This window comes from Lissotriton helveticus, chromosome 6 (assembly GCF_964261635.1).
Source record: "Lissotriton helveticus chromosome 6, aLisHel1.1, whole genome shotgun sequence".
In the NCBI taxonomy this organism is placed as follows: domain Eukaryota; kingdom Metazoa; phylum Chordata; class Amphibia; order Caudata; family Salamandridae; genus Lissotriton; species Lissotriton helveticus.
The window spans coordinates 976988142-977011726 of NC_136067.1; positions in this window are offsets into that span (position 1 = coordinate 976988142).

The window sequence follows — 23585 nt, forward strand, 5'->3', positions numbered from 1 at the left end:
CAGGAAATTCTGCAGCCATTTGAGTGCCAGTCCCTGAATCCCAATGGCTCTTAACCTCTCCGCCAGCCTAGCATGTGAGATGGTATCAAAGGCCGCGGAGAGGTCAAGAAGGATCAGGATTGATGATCTACCAGCATCCACCGACATCCGCAGGGAATCAGTAACAGCTAAAAGCGCCGTTTCCGTACTGAAACCCTAACGGAAGCCTGATTGCGAGGCGTCCAAAATACAGTTTGATTCAAGGTAGCTGTTCAATTGCTGATTGTTCATGCTCTCAAGCATTTTACCCAGTAAGGGGAGTAGCGAGATCGGGCGGTAATTGCCCAACTCTTGAGGGTTAGCCGCAGGTTTTTTTAGGATAGGATGGACAAATGCTTCCTTCCAAGGGACTGGAATTACGCCCTCTGCAAGTGAGAGGTTAAAAAGTTCCTGAATAGTGGGAGCCAGAGTATGGGACAGAAGTGCCATGATTTTCGGGGGACAAGGGTCCGCCGGGGAGCCTGATTTGGCGATCTCTAGTGCTTTCTGAGTTTCTGCTAGAGTGATTGTTCTAAAACATTCAAGGGAGCAGTCAGACCATATAACTTGATAACCGGAAATAGGGGAGGTAGGCGCGTCGTGTGAGAATTTGGAATAAATAATTTCAATTTTCTCCTGAAAGATCCTCACCAGTGAGTTACAGAGATCTTGGGACTCTGTAGAAGATTGCTTACATGCAGCTGGGGATATGAAGTCTTTCACAATATCGAATAGCGCTTTAGCAGAATTAGTGGCATTCTCGATTTGGTTCGCAATGAACACATGTCTCGCAGCCTTTAGATTGTGATGGTAGGTTATCAGGGAAGATTTAAAAAGAATTTTTGACTGCGGGATTTTTCTCATCGCCAGAGTCTCTCCAATCTTTTGCAAGACGATTTTTCCTGCCTAAGTTCAGATGTATACCATTGGGCGGAGCGTCGATTCAGAGGGGTTCTTGTTGGGATAGCTGTATCCAGGGCTATGACCATTTCTCTAGTGAAGGTCGACAGAGCTGAGAAGACCTCCAGCTCCTCTAACATAGGTGGCACTGAGAACACTGCCTCAAATGCCTGGGGGGTGAGCTTGTTCCAAGGCCGCTGAATCAGTTGGTCTCTGCCAGCGCGCTGCCCCGTACACGGAAATCGGCGAGGCAAGCTCATAAATTTAATCATGGAGTGATCCGACCAGGTTAGAGGCCATGGTGCATCATACGCAAGCAAGTCGATATTTGTAAAAATAAGGTCAAGAGTGTGTCCCCCGTTGTGGGTAGGGCCCTGGATTCTTTGAGAAAGCCCAAGATGCTCCATATCTGTGAGGAGTTTATTCACGTTGGGAGATTCATGGAGCTCGCCCTGAAAGTTAAAGTCACCTAGTAGTAGGAATTTGCTAGAAGCCAGGACGTGCGTAGCTATCAAATCTAAGAGCCTATCAGTGAAATCCACTTTAGGACCAGGCGGGCGGTAAACTAAGGCCCCTGTCCAACTTTCTGACGGAGAGAATATGATTTTAAAAAGACCCAACTCCAGGTGTTTATTAGAGATCGTTTCAATCCAAGCAACTTTCAGGTGCTTTTTGAAAGCTATAGCAATGCCCCCCCCCCCCGATTTTCCCCACCCCATCCAACTGGATAAACCTATAGTTGTCTGGGACAGCCATATTAATCATCGGGACATTGGCGGAATTCAGCCAGGCTTCCGTCAGGAAACAAATCTCCGGAGCATGAGAGTGAATCATGTCCCAGATTTCAAATGGGTGTTTAGCTAAAGAACGGACATTGCAAAGGATGTATGGCGGGGTCCTCTGTGGGCGTGTTAATGGAACATGACTAATAAGTTCAGCCACATTTAAGATAAGATGCCTCGAGGCACTCACTCTTGTTAACAAAGGAAGTTTAATGGCAAGATTAAGTTCCTGAAGTTTCAATTGAATTTTCACAGTGATCCCAAAATTTCCAGAACATTCATTTGCAAGAAAGTATGTCCATTCTGGGGATGAGTACCTCCAGCAGGGCATTATCACTCACTTCGCCCTTCTGAGCGTTGTCTCTTCTCCTCCTTCACTCAGGTCTGAATCCTCTATATCCTCTGGGATATCTGGGAGATCACTTTCTCCTTGCCGAACCAGTCTCCCTCTCTCCTGCCTTCTTGTGCCCCTCATGGTTCTCTAGCATAGTTCTCTAGCACTAGGTCCTTCATCCAAGTCCAAGTCTAGGATGAATAGGCGAAAAGATGGTCACCGATTATGAGCTCTCTCTAGTAGCTCCCGGGTTGCGGAATACCAGATCGGTAGATATCGTCCGTTATACCCAACCATCCGACGCCCTCTCGATCCTACTCTACTTTCTGAACCATTGGTACCAACCGAATCAACTGAAAAATGATTTTACCAGCTGAACTCGACCCCCAAAGACTCGTCACCACGAATTAAACAATTCGAACAACAATTGAACTGAAACTGATGTGAACCTCAAAGTTACAACATTTTCCCCCGGATCCAACCCTGGATTCTGCTCAACGGGACCAAATCCTCCCTGCTGAGGTGAGATACGATTTCTGCTGAAACCGGATCTCTGGTACTCACCAATGTACTGTAACTCTCCCTCTTTGCACCAAGACCTCCAAAGCAGAGACGTAGAACACTGCAACCTTCACCCTCATGCACCAAAGCAAATCAATCCTCCACAACAAACCGGAACTAATAAAACCAACGGAATCACTAAAGAAATGGTCTCACCGTTAGAATCTGACCCCCAGGAATTCGCCACCCGATGGAATCTTTTGGGCTAATCCCGAGTTAAACCTCAAAGCCACAAGGTTTACCTCCCGGATCCAACACAGGATTCTACTCACCAGGACCAAACCCTCCCGTCTGAGGTGAGTTACAATTTGCAGCCGAACCAGATCTCAGACACTCGTCAGGGAGCCATGGCTTTCCCTCATTGCGCCGGGGCCTCCAGAGCTGGAACGTTGAGCACTGCCTCCGCTCTCCAGATGCACCAAGGCTGGTAAGTCCTTCCTCCAGTATCGCTGGTCTCTTAAGCGCTAGGATTGTGGCACTCGCAAGTGTTTGTTACCTCTTCAACTCGGTTCCTCAATCCATTGAGTGGAGACAAAAGGCACTTTCCCCCGCCAACCGCACCAAGACAACCATAACATACCATCGATTCAGAAGCTTACAACCAATGGCATACAGAGATAAGCTGGCTCTTCCCCATGTACTGCATGGCTCCCTACATAGCGGAAATGTGGGACTGCAGTGCTCACCAGGGTCTTGTACCACTTTGTCGCTGCCTCAAATCCTCCGAGCTGAGTTGTAAGACACTACTTCCTCCCCAAATTTCATCCAGGCAATCTTGAACTGCCATGGATGCTGCAGCCCCTCTGCCTGCTATGCCTCCCGTGAAGATGGCTTCCTTGCCACCATTACCAACTTTTCCCCTACCTACCAGGCCAAAGTGACTGCCAACCTGGCCTGTTTAATCCTTCTCTTCGCCCCCAACATCGGGGCATCGGTACTGCAGCGCCTCTGTCTGCATGCAGCATCTCCCGGGATGGTGGCTTCCTCTCCGCCTTCCCCAACTTTTCCCCTACTTATTGGGCCATAAGTGACTGCTGTCCCGGCACGCTCCATCTGGTCAGGGAAACTGTTCAATCCTTCGTTCCGCCATCGGAATATTGGTACTACAGCGCCTTTGCCTGCATGCAGCATCCCCGGGAAGGCGGCTTCCTCTCCGCCTTCCCTAACTTTTCCCCCTGCCTATTGGGCCAAAAATGACTGCGGTCCCGGCCTGCTCCAAAAGGTCATAGAAACTGTCTAACCTTCTTGCCATCCCCTGCACACCCTAAGGCAAGGTAGGCCTCTCTACCACCCCACTTGTGCAAGCGCCTGACCACTGCAACCCTGATTGCCAAACCAAAGAACTTCCTGACTCTCTCCGGACTTTCCGGTCCCATACTGTCAAGGCCAGATAGGATGATTCAAAGGCCAGCTGCCCAGATAAGGAGCTGCTAAATTTGTCTCCCTGCTACACTCTAAAATGGTGAACTAATACATCTGGAACTCGCCCCTCAAGATGGCCGACGATGTTGACCTGTGAACTACTTTGAGTCGCAAATCCACTTGCACACCCTCCGAGCCTCTAGACTTGCTCCTGGCCCTCGGTCCTAACCCCCTAGCCTGAATCTGCTGGAAACAAAGTCCTGCTACAATATTGTCTTGTTTGTAACCTGTCCTCCACCCCGCGCTCTATGTTGGCAATGTAACCCTCCTAAACTCGCCGTACTTGATAACTGCTGACAAGGCCTATTTGTTTACCTGGTGAGCCTTACCACACATCCTAGGTTCTTATACGCTAATGGGGCAAATGTCACAGCATGCTGAGTCAATTAAGCTCTCCCACCTAAGGTCCACCTGACTATTCCAGGTCTAATGATTACCCCTCCTTCCTAATCCTGCTGACTTTCGGTCTTCATCACGGGGATTATCTCCTGCCCCCAGTGCCAGTCACACCTCCAGACCACCTTGCCTGCCCTCTCATGGCCTCGGCCCAGCAACTGATCATCCTCCAGAACCACACCAATGTCTTTTCATGGTGAGTTGCTTATAGCTCCCCCACCTGATGTCTACCCGGCTCTCCTATACTCAAAGGCTACCCCTCCTACCTAACTTTATGAATCTGGCTGGATATTTATTTATTGTGGTTACCTCATGAATCTGAGGTTTGTCACCCCTCCCGACCAGCCTTCATGCCCAATTGTTACCTCCTACCTAACCTTTTGAAACTTGTTGGGTACTTATTTATTGTGGTTACCTCCTGACTTTGAAGTCTGTCACCCCTCCTGACCAGCCTGCCTGCCCAGTCGTTAGCTCCACTGAGAATCTAAAGTGACTTCCTGAACCATGCTGTTGGCCTGCTGCCGCACCCCCCCCAACCCTTCCTACCCGTCCGTAGTAAACCTGGAACCCCATATCATCCTATTTCCCCTACAGGAGTGGTTGTTACTTTTTTGCCTGTCACAAGACTGCTTACTCTTGACTGCGCTTGTTCTTGTACTCGATTGTTTAATGTTCAATGCTTTTGTGATATATTATCATATATTTCTCTTCTCACTGTAACCCCACCCACTGTTCTCCTTTATTGTAATTTTGCCTGTGAGTGCTCCTGTAACTTTTTTGCCCTGCGCTGAATCAAATATTTCAACCCTTTTTCTCTATCAATCTACACTGACACCACTCCCCCTCCTCCTCCCAAACCCCGACCTCCTTCTCGTCCCCCTAGAACTGACCTCCCTCTCTTCCTAAGCGCTCTCAGATTGTTTATCTCCCACTCAGTCTCTCACCTGACTCTCCCTCCTGTCCAACTCTGTCCTCCCTCTCTTCCGGTGACTCCTCTGACTGTTTACTTTCCCTCCTTTTATCTTACCTATCCTCCCTCTTTCCCCTCTGCCATGGATTTTCTCAACCCCTCTTACCTCTCTCTATCTTGTACTCACCCCCTAACACCCCCACGATGACCCTAGTCAGCACTATCCTCCCTCTCCAAATCCTCCACCCCTTCCCCCACCACATCCTGCATCTGCCCTCCCTCTCCCTCCTCAGCAATATTATTGCCTCAACATGCCACCCCTCATTCTCCCCCCCCACAATTCATGACTCTTCCCTTAGCGGACATGGCCCCAAACCATGGACCATTCTCTACCCCCGAACTTCTCCAAAAATGCTAAGAAAATTGTTAAACACAAACTCCTGATTCGGCACCCGGAAACATTCATTGTCAATAACTACCTCAGCCTCTCCTCCCCTATTAAAACTAATTACATCTTCTACTCCAAACACCCCTCCAAATGGAAAAGCACTTTCCTCTGCCACCTAACAGTATCAAATCTAGTAAAATCCTATATGAATTCAAACAGTCAACCACACCCTCATCCTTCCCTGGCAAAATTGACATCTCCATATTTAAAACTGGCAATATTCTCATCCAAGCCTCTAAACACCACCTTGCTTTCTTCGAGACTAATTTCAATACCTTGTACTCCCTACTATCCAGTCATTCCTCATCTTCCCAACCTCTCGATATCCAGATGCTCTCTCCCGCCCCCTCCTCCTCGACCCCTTCCCTCCCTCCCCAAGATGTCCCAACTGCTAATGCTTTCTCCCAATTTCCTCCCTCCTACGGACATCTCAACAACACTCTCTGTTCCTCAAACCCACATACCCCCAATGACCGACTCCCCTCTGCAACCCTTGCCACTGTCCTAATGCCTAGCCTCCCCCGAAACCCGTCAATGCTCCGCTACTGCCTCAATTCCCCCCCTCCATATGCCACTTAACTCCCGGAAGTTGTTGTCATCTTTCCCCACTCCCCTCACGCCCTCCTACCATCCCTAACCTCATCTTCTAACTCTAGAAAGAGCCTGTCCCGTTCCCCGGTCATATTCCCTTCCCACAGCCCGTACACCCCTCTTATACCCCCTCACGGCCTCTCTCCCCTCCCCACTTCAGCTCTCCTCCCCATCCAATACTGAACACAACTTATCTCCCTCCCCTCTCTCACCACCGCATCACCCCTCACTCGCTTTATCCAGACCCTATCTATAATTGAGCTCAATCTCTCAACACTGACGACTAAGCTCACACGACTTAGAAAAGACTTTAACTCCCTTAACTCCAGATCCCTCATTAACCGTTCCAGCCACCCCGCCCCTGGCCCACAACACACCTCTAATACTAAACCATGAAGCACTACACCCATCGACTGTCATACTCATAGGGCTCTCCGCGCTTCAAACAATCTCTCACCCTCTGACCTCCTTGACCTTTGCAACTCCTACCTTCCGAAATCATTGATTGACAATCCCCCCTACCCATCACAACATTCCGGTTATCGTGGGGAATTGCAGAATTCTCATCTCTCCTGACTCACTTAGACCCCCACCCCAACTTACCACCATCTGTTCGTACTCCGTCCCAAAAAACAACTTTAGACCCCTCTCCTGCATGCTAGTGAAATGCCGCTCGGCTGTCTGACACACAATCCAGATTTTGGTGACTATCCTTAGTGAAGCCATTGACATTGACTTCCTCACGGAAACCTGGCTCAATGACCTCTCAACTGCCAGCCTAGACTTACTCGCTCTCCCCGGTTACTCCATCATCAGAAAAGATAGATCTAAGAGAACAGGGGGTGGACTAGCTATAATCTTTAACAACAACTGGAAGCCACACTCAAGCTTCAAGGGTCCCCTCACTTCGACTACATAATACCTACCATCCTCCTGGTGAGCCCCTTCCGTTCACTGAGGAACTGTCTGACCTTCTTACCCACTCCTCACTTTCAAATTCACAAAATCTCTTCCTTGGTGATCTTAACCTTCACTGTAATGAGCCCAAATACCCCTCAATCAACCTCCTCATCAATCTCCTTGAAATCAGTGACCTCTAACAGCTTTGTCACTCTCCAACCCACACTAGAGGGGCCACTCTTGATGTCATCATTGCTAACAATGACTTGGCCTCCCTCTCTAACATCATCTCCATCGACTGGTCTGACCACCACCTCATTTTGTTCTCAATCACCACCTCAGCCCCACCCTCTCTCGCCAAAATCATCAAATCTAAGAAATGCACTAGAAAGCTCAACAGCATCCCTCCCAGTGAACTGGAGTCTAAACTCCAAGATAAACTTTGTCTCTCCCCTCTCTCACAAAATGGCAATCAACTTACCGAACATTATAACAAATCCGTCACTGACATCGTAGACAAAATTGCCCCATCCAAACTAAAAACCATAAGAAACATCCAAATCTTGGTACAATTCCAATCTCAACAAAGAAAGACGCGCACTTAGACTCGCGGAAATAACTTGGAGACAACTCCCAACTCCCGCCTATCTTGCCCTCCTCAGATCTGGTAGAATAAATAACAAGAAATACATTTTCACTGAAAAGGCCTCCTTCTTCTGCACTCAACTTGATCAGGCCTAAAATAGACCCAGAGAGCTTTTCAACATTGTTCGAACCCAAACATCCTCTGCCCCACCCATGCTGACAGCCACCATCGACAGAAGAAATTGCAAACTTTTTCTCTGAACAAATCGCCGAAGTAGATCAATCCTTCCTCACATTCCAAATCCCTCCCAACCCCCTTCTTAACGCTGACTCCACTATCAACTCACCGTCCTCATCAACTCACTCCCCTGATTCCCCCTCCCACCATCATGCCTCTTTACCCCCTGATTACTGCCTGGCCAAACTCACAACTTCAAAACAATGCCTCCTGGCATAACTTCTATCCCATAATGGAGCTTGTAGTCTTTGCCATCATTTATAATCTCAAACCTTCCTCACACACTAATGACCCTCTTCCGTCTAACATTGTCTGCGAACTTAAGCACAACATCGATCATCGCGCCTTATTGGGCTACTATCATCAACTCCTCTCTCTCCACAGGTTGTGTCCCTGCCTCCCTACAACTTGGACAACTCACTCTTATTCTCAAAAAACCCAAATGCTGACCCTAATGACCCTAACAATCTCCACCCAATCTCCAACCTTCCCCTGCTCTCAAAAGCCCTTGAAAAGTGTGGCCTGCTCCAACTAGATAAACATATTGACACTTTTAACCTACTGGATCCCTTACAATCTGGCTTCCGAAGAGGCTGCATTACTGAAACGGCCTTGCCTAAAACTTTGGACGACATCCACCACTCCCATGGCAATGGTACTTATTCTCCTCGACCTCTCCGCCGCATTTGATACCGTTAACCACCCCGCCTTACTCAAAGCGCTTAAAGCTCATTTTGTCATTAATGGCCTGGTTCTCAAATGATTCTCTTCCTACCTCCAACACAGAACACAACAAATCAAAATTTTAACTGCCTCTCGAACCCTACACCTGTCTCCTTGGGTGTCCCTCAGGGATCTGCTCTCTCCCCCTCTCTCTTTAACCTCTTTATGGAACCCCTTACTACCATCCTCAAACAAGCTAGTATCAGCTACCACCTCTATGCTGATGACACCCACCTCTACTATAAGATTAAATCCCACTCTGATATTCTGCACCTCAACAACACCCTGACCAAAATCCAATACTGGTTCCACACCAATTATCTCAAACTCAACCCCAAAAAAACAGAAATCATTATCTTTTCTCCTAAAAACAACCCTCTGCCTATCCAAACTTGGACCTCCAACCTATATGCCCTCAACTGTCCTCTCTCCTTAATTAACTCAGTAAATTACCTCCGTATCTCCATCGACAACCACCTATTGCGCTCCTTCTCCCGAAATACTCCCACTATCTGGAACGCCCTCCCTAAAGACCTGCACTGCAACCCTTCATACCACAGCTTCAAAAAAGACCTCAAACTACACCTGCTCTACAAATACTGGGGTCCTTAATATTTTTCTCTCCTCTATCTTTTCCTTCCCTCTCCATTTATCCTCCCTTCCCCTCTGCCTTGCTCACCCTTCCATACTCCCTCCCCTCAAGCATTAATTTCCTCCCTTTGCCTATGTTCACCCATCCATCCTATCCATGCCTCCCCTCCCGCAACCCCTGCTCCCTTATTCCTCCTCCATCTACCTCTTACTGAATATAACCTTACTATTTGTATGCATTGTATTTTTCTGTTATTATTTCTTGCTATACTTGACTCTTCATTATTCTATTTTAAATGTACCTTGTAACCCAAACTGTGTGAAATCCACGATTTGTACTACTGTTTTATATCTGTAACTACACTCACTTTGTAAAGCACTCTGATACCTCTGGGTCCAGCCAGGGCTATAGAAAACCTTTAACATAAATAAATACATTTCTCTGTTACGACCACAGGATTAGCCTCTGCTTCAACAGTTTTATCATACAACTCTCCAAAACCCTTCTCAGGTTAATCAAGTGCTATTTCAGTTTCTGACTGATCCCCTACAGCTTGACTAACCTGCGCCCATGATCTCTTGACCACTATGAGCTTTTCTGGGAGAGGTGCTGTTATTTCATCAAGGGGACATAGAACTGTGTGAGTATGGGCAGTATGGAGTCAATTGGGGAGATCTCTGCACTTCACAGCAGTTGCAGTCATGAATATGACTTGGTAAGGCCTTCACCAATGAGGCTCCAAGCACGACTTCCATACATGCTTCTTCACCACCGCCCAGTCTCCGACACTTAGGTCGTGGCACTGCTCCTGGTGTGGCAGCGCTGTAGCAGCTTTAACCTGATGAGAAAACGAATGCAACACATCAGCCAATCCTTTGCAGTAATCTAGTATCAGATCATCAGTCATGGTCACAAGAGCATTTGCAGGTACCGCTGGCGATCTCATTGTCCTTCTCATGATAATCTCATAGGGACACAGTCCTGTCCTCTGATTGGATGTGCTGCACAGACTCATCCACACCAATGGCAATGCATCTGGCCATTACAAAGACGTAGAAGTGAGTAGCATGTGTGCTGAGTGTTTTAAAAAAAAGTTGATTTACGAAATTTTAGAATTGAATTTGACTGATTGCTGCTGCTAAAAACCAATTGTATTTTTGTACATCCTATTTCTTTGTTATCCTCATGCTCCCCGGTCCGTCACGGCTCATTAGTGCCAGTTTTATGGTAGGGGTGGGGTGGAGAAGAAGATAAGATGATCCAGAGAAGAGCTAATGGCCCCTAATGTTGATAACCATTGCACATTGCATCAAGTGGATTTGGCTAGTACGGTTTGACACCCAGCTGCCTGTTGTGCGAACAGGGCTTGGATGTAGTAAATGATATGGCTACTCCAACAAAACAGACTCACACCCGTTTTGCTGCTAGCGCTCTGTTGGACTCGCGCTCACCTGTTGCCCTTGTTGGAGAAGCTCGCCGCACCCGCTCCGCGGGTGCCGCTTCGTCTTGGGACTTGTGCCGACTCTGCCTGTTGTCGTGGGGGCACTTTGGATTGGACTGTGGGACCAGCAAGGCTACAGGGCTGCGAGCGTGCAGGGACTACCTGACCCAGGTGTCCCTGCGAGACCGAGCCCACCTTCCGGTCCGCTCTCCCTGTAGCTCTGCCCCCCGCCCATCGGCGGGCTGTTAAAATCACCTGGAGCAGCCCCTGACCCTTGGGACACCCGTTTTGCTGCTAGCGCTCTGTTGGACTCGCGCTCACCTGTTGCCCTTGTTGGAGAAGCTCGCCGCACCCGCTCCGCGGGTGCCGCTTCGTCTTGGGACTTGTGCCGACTCTGCCTGTTGTCGTGGGGGCACTTTGGATTGGACTGTGGGACCAGCAAGGCTACAGGGCTGCGAGCGTGCAGGGACTACCTGACCCAGGTGTCCCTGCGAGACCGAGCCCACCTTCCGGTCCGCTCTCCCTGTAGCTCCGCCCCCGCCCATCGGCGGGCTGTTAAAATCACCTGGAGCAGCCCCTGACCCTTGGGACACCCGTTTTGCTGCTAGCGCTCTGTTGGACTCGCGCTCACCTGTTGCCCTTGTTGGAGAAGCTCGCCGCACCCGCTCCGCGGGTGCCGCTTCGTCTTGGGACTTGTGCCGACTCTGCCTGTTGTCGTGGGGGCACTTTGGATTGGACTGTGGGACCAGCAAGGCTACAGGGCTGCGAGCGTGCAGGGACTACCTGACCCAGGTGTCCCTGCGAGACCGAGCCCACCTTCCGGTCCGCTCTCCCTGTAGCTCCGCCCCCCCGCCCTTTACCAACTACAACAAACAGTGTTTGTTCTCCCGCAGCGCGGGACGCAGCCCGGGGCAAAGACCGGGCTAAGAGCGGGCCGTTTGAGGCCGTTCGAGGTCTGAGAGGTCTGGGCTGGGCCATATCCCTTGGGTTTTTATATTAACTTTGTTTTTACTTGCGTTAATTCCTTTGTGCCCTTGTTCTCTGTTGTTTTTATGATGTGTTCACGGGGCAGTCGTAGCAAAACTGCCAAGGGCCTTAAAAAACCCAGTGGGACCCTGGATGACTTCCTCACGAAGACCAATTTGGCCATCGATGCGGAAATCAATAAAATGCAGCACAGGGTTTCCCTAGAACTAGACGCTGCGCGTAAATTGTCTCTAGATATTGCTTTTTCCAAGAAATCATCCCTAGGAAAGCTGGCCTTAGCACTAACCCCCGAGCGTATATCTGGTCCTTGTCCCCTGCTTGCAGTGGCTGATATACACCACCCGCCACCCACACTTCCTCCCGAGCAAGCTAAGGAATCTATTCTAACCTCTATGGAGGAGCCTGCACCACCTACTTATGTGGCTGGGATAAGCTCTCCAGTAAAAATTGTCATGCCCAAGATTGCTGTTAATGCTAGAAAGGTTGCCCTACAGCGGAAAAAAAGTCTGGCTAGGTCTATTTTTGCTCGCAAAAAGGCTAAAATTGCGAGATCCCAGTTTTTTAATAGTCGACGACCATTGGGAACACTTGGATTTGGGGAAGTAAAAGATAAAACCACCACAGCTTTACTAGGCAGTGACATCAGCCTTGTTCCAAATGGTGTTGAGTTTGATCCCCCATTGGTAATTTTCCAAGACAAGAATAAGGATGGGTCCAATGAGGGTAGATTGAGTGTGGGAGAGGGACATAGGAGGGGGGACGAGAAATTCTTACAAACTGTTTGGGACACACTTAAAAAGCTACTTACCCCCCTGGAACTTAGACTTTCCAGAATGGAAAAACATTTGCTAGAAATGGATAGGACTATAGTTACATTGGCTAGCTTTAGTCTTAAGCAAATGGAAGCTAGGCTCTCACAGGGTGAGGGTTCAATTTCCCAGCCATTAGAGTCAGATCCCCCGGCCCCCCTACCTCCAAGACCTAAACCTGTACCAAAACCTCGTACAATAGTTGGGGATAGCGCTATTACTACTTCTAATCCTAGCGTCTGTCTCCCGACCCAGGATCCATTACCACCCAAACCCAGACAACAAGCTTGCCCTGCCAAAAATACAACACTATCTAATGCTAGGGCTCAAACTAGTTCTCAACGAAATGTAGCACGTTTTAAACCCAGGCCTCAATCTTTTGTACAACAGCCTAACCAATTGTCTAACAAGAATTTGCCATCCTTAGAATCTAGCCGACCGAATTTTCGTGGTGGTTACATCGATCTACCACCAGAGGCCAGTCCATATGTCATCGTATTAGCTGGTGTACCTACTCTTGACCCACAAACAAAAAAGAACCTTTGGTCTCTTAAAAATAAGGTCACTTATTGGCTAAACAAGAATAGACAGCTACCTAGTCACCAAAGAAGTCAGGTTTTAATGGTGCGAAGAGTACCATGGGTTGGACCCACCCATAAATCCATTACTGGTGACTGTATAGTGGTGTCATTTGCTGACCCCCATACAGCACAGCATCTTTGTTTATGGGCCCCTTGTGAAGACGTCCATTCAGTCGTTGTTAGACCTCTCACTTTTTTCTATCCTCCTCGACGGCAGCCTGGAATGGGAGGGTCTTGAACGACAATCCAAAACCCCAAGCACAGAGGAATTGGGAATGGTGGGCTTATCCAGAGAACCAGGTGGCAAGGTGTTCCTACATCAAATATGTTTGGCTGCTTGGATGAGGTCGACTGACTTGGGGGGGTGGATGCTTTAAAACATCCAGTAGATCTCATTCCGCCCCCCCAGGCACTACCCAGTATGGCTTGTTCCATGTCGCCCTCAGGCCCACGATTAACACTGGACATTGTTTATAATTCAATTCCGGCTGAGTTAAGAGTTCTGGGACAATCTGAGACTCCTGGCCCTAGTAATTCAGTTAATGAAATTAAAATGGCCTCTTGGAACATAGCAGGTTTAAGGGGTCGCCTGGATAACGATGATTGGGTTGATTACATTACTACACATGATATCATCGCTTTCCAGGAAACCTGGTCAGTTGATCCCCTGTATAGAGTAGGCTTCTTGAATTTTTATAAACCTGCATTACAGGGCCCCAGGGGTAGGGCTTCGGGTGGTTTAACCATATGGATAAAAAACTTACTTGGTTTCAGCGTTAGGGAAATCCTGGTGAAGAACCCTGATCTCCTTTGTTTATCCTTAAGCAAGGAGAATTGTAAGGATATTGTTCTAATTAATATTTATGCCCGAGGTTGTCAGGGTGGTAAAAAACAACCTATCCTTAATGACTTGGAAGACCTCCTAAATGCGCACAAAAGTGACCAGCTCGTTTTAGTGGCCGGTGACCTGAACTGCTCATTCGAACCCATCCTGAACCTTGTTGAGGACGTAGGGATGGATGATGATATTGTCTGGAATATTACCCCGCTAGCAATAACTAAGGGAGTCAGGGGTACGGAGGCTGCTCTCCACTGGCTTGGACTCTGCCTGGAATGGGGGTTCCGGGCGGTGAACGGCCGTAGCCTATCTGACAAGGCGGGCAAACCAACATTTAATAATGGGTCTAGTGCGAGTCGCATCGACTACATATTGGTCAACATTGACTCCTGGGATACCGTAGTGGATATGTCAATAGAAACAAGGCCAGAGAGCGACCACAACCCACTTTCACTTGTACTTAAGGTCTCGGGTCTAGGGCTCCCCCTGGCAGAAACAGCCTGTATCACATCAGACCTAGTCTTGAGTGACAACAGAAGACGGGTCAAATGGTTGAGGGTCATAGCTGATCAGGAGCTTGTCTGTCAAATAGAAGAACTGGTCCAAGATACTAGAGATAAGATGAGTGCATTACCACCTAATGACAAAGCAAAGCCCATTATTGTTGATCTCCACGAGGCATGTTTTGTGGCCATTAGGGAACTGTAGAGAAGCACACAGCATTATAATTGCTGCTGTTAAATCTAGAAACACTCCAGACATTAGGATAGCGAGACAGGCCTACAAACATATCATTTGGGAAGCTAAAAGGGAATGGGATGATTCGTACTGGCTTGAACTCCTTAAAGCCTGTGAGTCGTCCAACCAAATTAAGTTTTGGGAGTTAGTCAGATGGGGCAGGGGCTCCGATTCACTTACACCTGAAAATCATGTTTCCGCTGCTAATTGGGTGAAATTTTTTTCTTCTCAATTTCAAGATCCTAATATTGTCCAGCTGGCAGGTGAGTCTGTAGTAGGGACCCTACCAGTAATTTATGGGGATAGGCTTACCTTTTGTACTTCGGATACTGAACATGCCTTAGGCTTAATCCAGTCTGGGAAAGCCCCAGGTATAGATGCAGTACCAGCAGACCTTTTTAAACTGAATTTAGAACTGTGGGTCCCTTACATAACATCTTTAGCAAATTCTATTGCAGCAGGGGCAAGGGTACCACAATCCTGGAAAGGGGCTGAAATACTTCCAGTCTATAAGAAAGGGGATCGATCTTCACCGAAAAACTATCGCCCCATTAGCCTGATTGATACCATACAGAAAGTGGTATCAAGAATGGCCCTAGCTAGAATACAGGGGTGGATTGAGCAGAACAATATACTCTCCCCCATGCAAGCAGGGTTCAGATCAGGCACCAGCACCCTAGATCAGGTGTTTCGTCTAACCATGCTGTATTGGAAGGTGGTCTTTTTGGGTGGCGGTGTCATCTATGCCGCCTTTGTCGATCTTAGGTCGGCATTCGACTTGGTTCCCAGGGCTAAACTTTGGGATGCCCTTAGACTCATGGGCCTTCCGCCTGAACTATTAGAGCTGGTTAGGCGCTTACATGAGGATAACTTTGCCCGTGTAAGATGGGGGAAGCAGGGCAAGGTGACCGCTAGCTTCCCTGTCGAACGGGGGGTTCGGCAGGGTTGCGTGCTGGCCCCCACCCTGTTTCTCCTGTTTATTAATCGGGTGGTTGCTTTCTTTAGCAAAACACAAACAGACTCTCCCATCCTGGGGGGATCAAAGTACCCCATGTTAATATTCGCCGATGATACCCTGCTCCTCTCCAAGACTCGGAGTGGCTTACAAGCAGCTCTAAATAGATTTGCAGAATTTTGCACAGAAAATGACCTTCAGATTAATGCTGAAAAAACTAAATTTATGGTTTTTAACAAAAAACAACAAATTAAAAGTTCATTTTTATTAGGAGGTGTCCCAATTGAACAGGTCAAAGTCATGACCTATTTGGGCGTGACCCTTGACCATCAACTTACTTGGAACCCCCAGTTGGAGGTTTTAATTCTTAAATTTGTTCGCCTCACAGGATGCTTGCTGAAAGAACAGAAAAAAACCTTGACCAAACGCATCACACCAGCGTTAAAAATCTATGAGGCCAAGGTTAATGCAGCTACCCTGTATGGCGCGGACATATGGGGCTACAAAGGCTTGTCAGCACTAACCACAGCACAGAACAGGTTCTTTCGGAACTTAGTGGGGCTACCTCAATCGACACCCATAAAACCATTGCTTTTGGACTTAGGCTGCAGACCCCTGGATGAGATGGCACAGTATCGTCTTGTTGCTTTTTGGCGACGTCTCTGGACGACCCAAGAGCTTAGTCTTTTCGCTCACGAACTGGGCGAGATTAGATAATTGTGGGGTGCCCAGAAAATTCCTTGGTTGCGGGAGGTCAAACAAATCTTGTACTCTATGGGCCTCCCCGAATTATGGCTACATCCTGAATGTTCTGGGTTCCCTTCTAAAGCGGAATTTAAAGAGCTATTTTGGGCTGCAAAGAAATCTGCACTGGTCTCCCTCTCATCAGAAAATAGCCTAACGGGACTGTTTTTAACACACAAGATAATACCGTACCTTGAGCCCTATTGGGATTTGATATGCAAAACCCTTGACCGTAAGCTGTATCATCAGTTTCGGGTGGGCACTTTGCCGATCAATTCCTTTACTGCAAAGTGGGCAAAGAACTCAAGCATTAAATGCCCTCATTGTCCTGACCAGGTTGAAAGTATTGGTCATCTGTTTTTTGCTTGCCCAGCATATCGATTGCCCCGACTAAAATGGTTGAGACCAATTTGTAAAACCTTAAATTGTGATGGGAATCGTACAGCCCTGTTGAAATTACGTGACATGCGTACTGAAAAATCTGTGATCTGTGTTGCTAAATTTTTGGGGTGGATGTGGCTGATTCGCGCAAAGAACCTGTAACCTTTTTTGATTAACTTGTCTTTTAATGTTTGTATATTGCCTGATGGCAAATTTTTTTTATACCTGGGGTTCCACTGTAAAATGTAAAAATGTTGATATATTGAAAATGTTTTTATTTTGTGGTCTTTTATGAATTTTATTCGAAATAAAGACTAAATGAACTGACTCACATTGAGATATGCCGTCCTAAGTCTATCCTCACGGAACATTGTGAGCTGTTCTGGGCTGCCCTAGTTTACTTGTAGATCCCTCCCCAGACATGCCGACGACATCTGGCTGGCCATTATAGAGTCAGCTTGGGACGCTATCTTCCTAACTGAAACCTGGCTTAGCTCAGATACAATGGCATCTATCACCCTAGCCATTCCGCCGGGTTTTAAAATGTGCTTCTCAAATAGGGAGGTAAATAAAAGAGTGGGTGTGGTGGCTATCACCTTTAAAGAAGCTTGGGAACTGACTTCTTCTAGCCCCCTCTACATACAAGGAATTGAGGGGCTAAACTTCTGCTTCCAAGTAAATGCTATGGTATCTTTAGCAGGCCTGCTTATCTATAGGCCACCGGATTGCACAGCGAATATCACTTATGATCTCTGCGACTATATTGTACAAAAATCGTTAGTTTATTCATACTTCATGGCATTTGGGGATTTTAATTTTCACGTCAATGATCCCAACTGTCCTCAAGCAACTCAGCTAATTTCATCGTTAGCAGCTGCTAATTTATTCCAAATGATCTCAGGTCCTACACATAAGGCAGGCCATACTTTAGATTTAGTTTTCTCCAATATTCAGGCAACGACAACTGAAGCACCTCGACCCCTGGTCTGGTCGGACCACTACCTGATCCCTTTTTCAGTTAGACTGGCCAAATTGAGCCAGGCCAGAGGCAAGCCACCCTCTATGAAGAGAAATTGGAACAACCTAACGGCTGAAACCTTGGGTTCTATTCTAGAAATAGACTTGCCTGTCCCTACCTAAGATCCTAATATAGATGCCCTGGCAATGAATCATTGGATTGCCTCGGTGGTGGAGGCCGTCTCACCAGTAAAAATTATGCTATCGCGCAGACAATCCCCATCATCCCCGTGCTTTTCGGATGCACTCAGAGAAGAAAAAAGGAGTTGTAAGAGATTAGAATAACAATGAAGATTAAAGTATAGCGACGCAGCAAAGGCGTGCTATTAAAATGCCTTGAAAAAATTACATAAATCAATAAAAAGGGCCAGAAGAAAATTCATTGCTTCCTGTATATATAAGGCGGACCATTCGGGTAAAGAAGTATTTAAGGTAGTCCAATCCTTCTTTAAGCCAAGAGCAATTGATACTGAAGTGACCTCGACACCAGCTATGTGCGAAGACATTTCTAATTTCTTCGACAATAAAACCTTAAAGGAGTATGACACCTTCTCTGCCTCTGCAGCGACAGAGAAATTAGACTCATCTCCGGTCAGAGTGCAGGCCCCGCTGTTTCTAAATTTTTTTCCCATCCTGCTTCATGATGCGCTGACAGAGATTGAATAATGCAAATCAGGGGCTCCTGATGACCCATGCCCCCCAAACTATGGAAAATGATATCCCAGTCCTTGTCTAACACACTTACCCATGTCTGGAACACATCCCTTGATAGCGGAGTTTTTCCCAACTTCTGGAAGCATGCCACACTGCTCCCCCTGAAAAAAAAAACACTGGAGCCCCAGAAGATTTTAGCAATCTTAGGCCTATTTCGCTTTTACCTGCACCCGGTAAAATGCTGGAGAAGCTGGTTCAACGCCAACTGAATCACTCCATTGAATGTAAGGCCATCTTGCATGAAACATAGTCAGGCTTTCGGTCGGGCTTTAGCACAGAGATGGCCCTCTTAGAGGTGGCGGAGTCAGTAAGATGGGCATTAGATTCAGGGGCATCAGCTATGCTGGTGCTCCTGTATCTATCTGCAGCATTTGACATGGTTGACCACGCCAGGCTGCTGCAGAGATTGGAAAGCATTGGCCTGGGTGGGTAGGTGCTGGCCTGGCTGAAGTGCTACCTGAGCGCCAGCTCCCAAAAAGTCGCTCTCCGCCCATTTTCATCCAAACCGAAACCTCTTTGGTGTGGTGTCCCCCAGGGCTGGCCCCTCTCTTCACCCTTATCGCCAACTGGGGTGTCAAAGCAATTTGCTATGCCGACGGTACACAGTTGGTGTTCTCTTACAAAGATCAGACAGAAGAGGCCTTTGACAATTTTAAGGGCTGTCTACGTGATATCGCTCTCTGGATGAATACGAATAGGCTAAAACTAAATGCAGGGAAAACTGAGGTGATCTTCTTTGGAAAATGCCCAGTGCCTTCACCAGATCTTTGGTGGCCCACCGAAATGGGTCCACCGCCTTCCCCCAGTTCTAGTGCTAAAAATCTGGGGGTGAGATGGGAAGATTACCTCTCCTTTTCAGCTCACATTCAACATGTATTGGCTGGGTGCTTAAATAAACTAAGATATCTCCGAAAGTTTCTGGATCTATTACCAGAAGATTGCCGTAAATTAGTAGTCCATGCCACTATAACATTTGTGTGATCTGCACTGGCTGCCAGTGGCAAGAAGAATTGAATTCAAGGCCCTGACTCTGGCTTACCGCGCGTTGCAGGGAAAGTGCCCTAATTACCTTAAATTAAGATTTCCCCGATATAAGCAGGCTCGGTCCCTACGCTCTAATACTCAGAATTTGCTCAATGTTCCACGCTTCTCGAAGGCTCGGCTTGGGGTAGAGCGTTTTCGGCCAGAACAGCCAAAATGTGGAATGCCTTACCTCTGTCTCTTCGAAATGCTAACACAGAACCTTGCTTTAGGAAACAGCTAAAGACGTGGCTTTTTAATCAATAATTTTAGCTACCGTGTCTTTTTAACTACTCGGTATGTGGCTCCTGCTCACTTAGCTCCGGGACATCTCCTTGAGAGGTAGCTGATTGCGCTATATAAAACTTCAGTATTATTATTATTAGTAGTATTATAATTAAGCACACACTTTGGCAAATCTTGATTTCAGTGTCCTATTGACTTGCTCCACCAGAACTGAAGCCACAAGTAACTGCAATGCAGTCTCTGTTCAATCTGCATGGCTGAACACAGCATCCTCAAGTGTGTGCCTCGGCTGGTTTCCAAAAGACTCGGGCAGCCAAACCTTGGTATCCACTCCCTCAACAACAACTTAGCTACTATGAGACTATCATTCCTTCTTGTGATATATGCCTTAACCCACTGTTAAAATATGCAGACAACAACCAAGACAAATCTAAGCCCATTGCACACAGGCAGCTCAATAATGTCCCTTTCCATCCTATTGAAGGGATCACCTGACCTCTCTTTGTGGCTCAATATCACTGCAGTTCTTTTTCCTACATTGTTCTGTTGACACATAACACATCTGTGGCATAATGCTCCAGCCATCAATCCCGACCTGGGATCAAACCATGTTAGGGGAAACAATCTAACCAAGGCATCTTTCTCTACATGAGTCAGACCATGGTACTGTCTAGTCGTTGGTGGCAACAAACTATTTGCTAACAAACTCATATTTCATCTTCATCTCTTTTAACACAACCTGCATTTACTCTGCTCAGCTATTCTGCTTCGAACACTGCTTCCTGTAACCTCTTAACTTCCTCCAAAGTATCAGCTGCTGTGAGCAAAAGGGTGCAATTGGTCTTGTCTGTTTCTTCATTAACATACTCTCCATTAAACAACTTTGTCAGCATATCAGTTGCCGACTGTCACATAGTCATCTTCCTGGCAATATGTGGAACATTTCAGGACTGCAATTTGCGTAGGCAATTGCAAAGCCTTTAACAATTTTCTCATCTGCTCACCATTACGGATAGAGTATCCTGAAGACTTCATAAATCCCCTCTGCGACCATAACAGGCCGGAGTCGTGCACCACACAAAACTTTTACTATCTGTAAATATAGAAACCTGTAAATTGATCTGAAATACAGCATGCTCCTGTAAGAACAATCAATTCAGCCACTTGTGTAGAGACTATTCCTTGAAGCCAAGCAGCTTCCACTACTCCGGAAATGGGACAGACAGCATAAGCCGCTCTCAAATTTCCTTCATGATCTCTTAAACATGAGCCATCTACAAACAATACAGAATCAGATTCAGGTAGTTGTTCATCTTGGATAAATGTTCATGGCTTGGTACATAGTTCAGTGACATCGAAACAGTCACGCTCCACTTCACTATCATCATTGTCATTCTCAGGAAGGGCTAGCATAGTGGCAGGATTCAAAACAGACCAGTTCTTTAGGAACACGTCATCACCAGTATGATTTGCTCATATCGGGTTAGGCGGCTGTTCATGAGGTGCTGTGTCCTCGTTCCAGTTAATAACATTTTGACAGGATGAGGAACACAGACAGTTAAGGGATGACTCATTACTATACTTTCACACTTTTTGATGCTGACACCTGTTGCTGCCACGTCTTTAAAGACAAACAGGCAGCAGTGCCGCTACTGGATTTAACGTGTCTGAAAAGTAAGCAACTGGTCTTCAGGCGCTTCCATGACACTGAAAGAGTGCAACCCTCTCTTTCACAGCAGAAGAGCAAAAACACGTTGTTGTAATTGGGTATCCCTAGTGCAGTGGTATGCAGAGACTTTGTTTCAACTATATAAAGGCAACCCTACAGTTTTTGTCCCAAGGCACCGGATCTGACACATCCTTGTGTGTCAGCCTTTGTAAAGAATTGGCCACTAGGGAAAAGTTGGGTATCCATTGACAACAGTAGCTCACCATTCCCATATACAACCTGATTTCTTTCTGTGTTGTTGGAGGATTCATTTGCTTGATCGCCAAAATTCTATCTTGTGACACCCTTCTCGTAACTTTCTTTATATGATGACCAATACATAGGACTTCTCTCAAACAGTACTGCAACTTATTCAGGGACACTTTATGTCCAGTCTCAGCCAAGTGGTTTAGCAATGCAATTGTGTCAGTGTTTTATGGTTCACGAGTATTTGACAGAACATGCAGGTTGTCAATATATTAGACTAAGACAGAGTTACAGGGAGTAATGAGTCTCTAAATTCTTCTTACGGATCTGGTTAAAAATAGAAGTATACCCTTGTGGGACTCAGCACTATGCCAAAACACAGATCACGAGTCTGAATGCAAAGAGGAACTGGCTGTCCTAATGCAAGGGTATGGAGAAGAATGCCTGTCAGAAATCAATACAGTAAACCACTCAGCCTCATATAGAATGTGAAACAATATTATAGCAGGATTCTGTACCACAGGACATCCGGGAATCACAATGTCATTGATTTTGTGAAGGTCCTACACTATGCGGTACTTACCGCCAGGCTTCCATAGGCCCATAATGGCTGAGTTACATGGACTCCCCATAATCTCCTTCAGTATACCTTGTTGAGTCATTGTCTTGATCACTGGGGTTATTCCAGAAGTTGTTTCTGGGGTTCAAATTATACTGCGACATTCTAGGATATTCCACATTTGGCTTTATCTGAATACAGACAGGCTCAACTTCTTTAATGAGTTCAGTGTCCTTTCCTAAAAAATCCCAAACTTCTGGCCTCACTGAATCTCTGAGATCTAAAGGCATGTCTTTTGGCATCATCATCAGAAACATTTCAATAATTAGATTCTGATTTGCCAACTTAAAGGCAATGTCCTCATCATGAGTTTATAGTTCTATTCCTTTCAGGGTACAGTATGAGGTGCAGTTCAGTTTGCACAACAAATCATGTCCTAACAAACACACAGTACTCGAATCACAAACCATAAATCAATGATTGTTCTCAAAACGACCTATCTTTACAGGGACATCTTCAGTAATGCGGTTCTTCATTTGTTGATTAGCAACTCCAGCAACTTGGAAAGTTCGTCCTGAGAGGGTTATGTATGGGACTTCGACAGATCTCACAGTAGAATTGGTATCACCAGTATCAACCAAAAATGATACAGTGGAGCCATTTAGCTCAGCATCTATAAATGGGCCACTCTGGTCTACCTCCAAGGCTGCACCAAGCAAGCAATCTTCCTCCCCTCTCAGGCACTGTCAGGAAGACTGATAGATGGGTACATTTTCATTTGTCTCGATGATGGGAAATTGTTGTTAAAGATTATTACTCTGGAAAGCATTCTGATTCAAATTCAGGACCTGGTCTAAAGAAAATGTGGGAACATTAGCAGCTTGCTGTGGAATCAGAGGTTGGGGAACCTCAATCACTGGGGCTTGTGGCAAATTACAATTCTGAGATCTAGGTCTGGGTACATTCTGTTGCTGCATGGAATTACTGCTCTGAGGTGGCACAAACCCTGGATTTTGACTATGATTTGCAGGATTAAGAAGACATTCTCACTTCCAATGCCCCAGCCAATTGCAGTAGTTACATGGATAAGATGTCTTTAATGCAGCCACTTAAATTCCAGTACTCAGATCAATAGGGACACCTTGCCTCTACCTTGTGACTGAAATCTAGACCAACTCTGCATCACCAGAGCTCCCTCTTTATACATTCTGTACATTGGAGGGGCATTCCCTTTAAATGG